This window comes from Pinus tabuliformis, chromosome 7, assembly GCF_031772625.1.
Source record: "Pinus tabuliformis cultivar Carrire ecotype Pingquan chromosome 7, CPIR1, whole genome shotgun sequence".
Classification (NCBI taxonomy): domain Eukaryota; kingdom Viridiplantae; phylum Streptophyta; class Pinopsida; order Pinales; family Pinaceae; genus Pinus; species Pinus tabuliformis.
In genome coordinates this window covers 1,676,271,506-1,676,274,438 of record NC_142293.1, presented here as the reverse complement: position 1 = coordinate 1,676,274,438, position 2,933 = coordinate 1,676,271,506, and positions in this window count along the sequence as shown.

Genomic DNA, 2,933 nt, shown 5'->3' with positions numbered 1-2,933 from the left:
TGGAATCGGAAGCAGTCACAGAAACAAGAACTCGACAGCTACGAAATCGATCAATTTCAGAGTATCTTATCAAGTGGAAGAACTTATCCGCTGAAGATTCCACATGGGAGGATGAGAATTTTATGCAAAAGTATCCAGAATTACTCAAGCGTTGAGGACAACACTTTTTTGAAGGAGAGGGGCATGTTGGGTCCCTATAATACTAGTGATTACCCCATTACTATTATAGTTATACCCCTTATTTATATTGTTGTGCCCCTATTACCCCCTTATTGTTATTTATGTGCCCCATAGAATCCCTCTTTTGTTATTTTTGTGGCTTTATATTATTATTTTTAGGTCGGCTGGATTATATTGTGACTCCTTAGACTCCTATATATAGAAAGGAGGTTTTGTCATTTGAGTCATCCAAGAATTGTTCATTTATGTAATGTAAAGGAGGTTTCCCCCTCGAAGAGGCTGAATTCTAAGGCGTGGATCTCTCTTTTCTATCTTTTTGTGAGTTGGTTTCATAACAGACATTGTGCTTCATATACCTCTCAAATACCACCCGGATTTGATTGTTTTTTCCCTTGTACGGAAGCCACATGTGCGACCAGTCTGTAGCAAAATATCCGTTCAGCTTGCTCGACTAGTCTCTGCTGAGTAGTAGACTGTATGCTTCCAGTATTTCCAGAACAACTATGTTGATGCATTGGTGGAATCAACTGTCATGAGATAGTCGAATGATTACATCTCTGAGTTTACCAATGGCTGGTACAGATGTTCGATCAAGTTGGATGACTCACGCAGATGTCTCGCTCCATTGTGCATTGATCTTCTTAGCAATGGAGAGCGACATACTGTTGGTTGTCGTGCCAGAATCAACCAAGCAGTTGTGAACATTACAATTGAAAACTTCAAATGAGAGCAGGAATGGAGGGCAACTAGAGTTTTCTTCTTCCATCCAGAGTGTGTTTAACACAGTGGAAAGTGATCCAGGAGGTGTGATGGCTCCCTTGTTGGTAGAGGTTGCGTTGTCTATCCCAATGCACGCAGCATGATGCCTCGCTGACTCTAAATCTTTGCTAACTCGAACAAACTAATGTTTGCATGAGTTTTCTTCGTGTCATCTACAATGTTGTAGTCCAGAGGTTGAATATTCACCGAGGTGTCCGGGGTAGGACTGATGCTCGTGTTGTCCGACAGAGTGTTTTGCAGTTTGCTGCTCATGGACGTACTCTTGTCCCTCGTTGTCTTCCCGGACTTTCTTTGTGTTTTTTGCTTTGGGGCAGCTGGTGGATCAACCTTCCTCAACAACATTCTCATATTTTATTGTGCTTCCCCAAGTGTAATGAGGATCCCCTTTACTCCTAAGATTGTAACATTCATTTTTCTTTGGGAGTTATTTCTCGGGCTTCGCCTTCGACGCTACTTGTGAGCATTGATACATGTTCATCACATGCCTAGAACTTGATGCTTCATCAGGTGCAACATCTTTGTCGTTATCTCTGTCTTCCAGCTGCTCCTGCATGTTGTTTTCTGTGTCAAATGTATGATTGCATACAGAGCTTGTGACTCGCTTCCAGTTTGAACACAAGTTTTCGGGGTGATGTTCTTCGTGGAATGAACAGAACTCATAATTTGTGCACTAATCAGGGTGGAACAGAGAGCTCTGCGCAGTTTTTGGAGTGTATTGGTTACTACTTGATAACTACTTCCTTGTCTCTATTTGGGCGGGTGGCTGCTTGCAGATGTGTCCATTTTCTGTTGTTTAAGCTCAGACACTTCTGTTGTCAAGTTATTGACGAGTCGAGTGAGGGTTTCAATATCATTTGTTTCCTTGTCTCTTCCTTTTCTTGCCATTGCTTGGGGATTTTTTTATCACGTCTTTGGAGTCCTTTGTTGGTTCATCATCATTGATGACTCCAATCGCACACAGGTCTTTCTCAACAACAATAACCTCTTTGCAGTTTTCCAATAGAGTTGGTTTTGCAGCTTGCTTGACAAACTGCACAATGCTGGTTGGCAATGCAGTTTGGTGTCCGATGCAAACTTGTTCAATATGCGTGTAAACCTCTGATTGAAATCTTTTACCCGTTCTTTCACCTCCATCTTTAGGATTCCCAATTCTTTGGGTAACATGGTTGGGGTCTTGTCATCAACAAAATTTTCAAGAAACATGTGTTTGAATGTACCCCAATTCTGTATGGAGTTTGGTGGAAGGTTGTGATACCATGCAGTTGCACGATTGTCCAAGGTACATGGGAACAATCTACATGCTACATCGTCATACCGTACCTCAAGGGTCTGCAACTACAGGTAGAAGTTGTCCAAATGGTCTTCTTCCTTCACTGTGCTGTCAGGGTTGAAATAGATGTTCATTCTCTCCGCTCGCTTTGGAATCTTATGCAAAACACCTGGGAGAGTCAATGGTCCTTAAGTCATCCATTCCAGATTTTGGTTAGCTATCTCTTCTTCCTCTTCGTCGTCCTCCTCTTCTTCAGAGTCTAGCGGTTTCGGCTCTGAGTCTGTTGGTTCATCTCCGCCTCCACCTCCTCCGTTGCCTTCTCCACCACCTCTTGTACCAGATTTTGATCCCAATATCACAAGGGCGTCTCATTCCCCTTGTCGAAAGACCAGAGGTTCCTCTCTGTCTTCAATAGCTTCTGCCAAACCTTCAAGTGTGGCAAGAACTTCTTCTTCCACTAACGATACAACCACCCCTATGGGAGTGGATTTTGGCTTCCTTGATGCGTATGGAAGGTGTCGTATGCCTGGGATTAGTCCGACTACTTTCCCAAACTAGCAGGTGATGGGACAGACGGAGCAAAGGTGATGATATGGAATTAGTGTTTAGTCCTGGGAGGTGAGAAGTAACCAACTGTAGAGTTGCGCGTAGGTGAGAGGGAGTGTGAGTTACTACCTTGACCAGATGGTTGATGAGTGAGCGT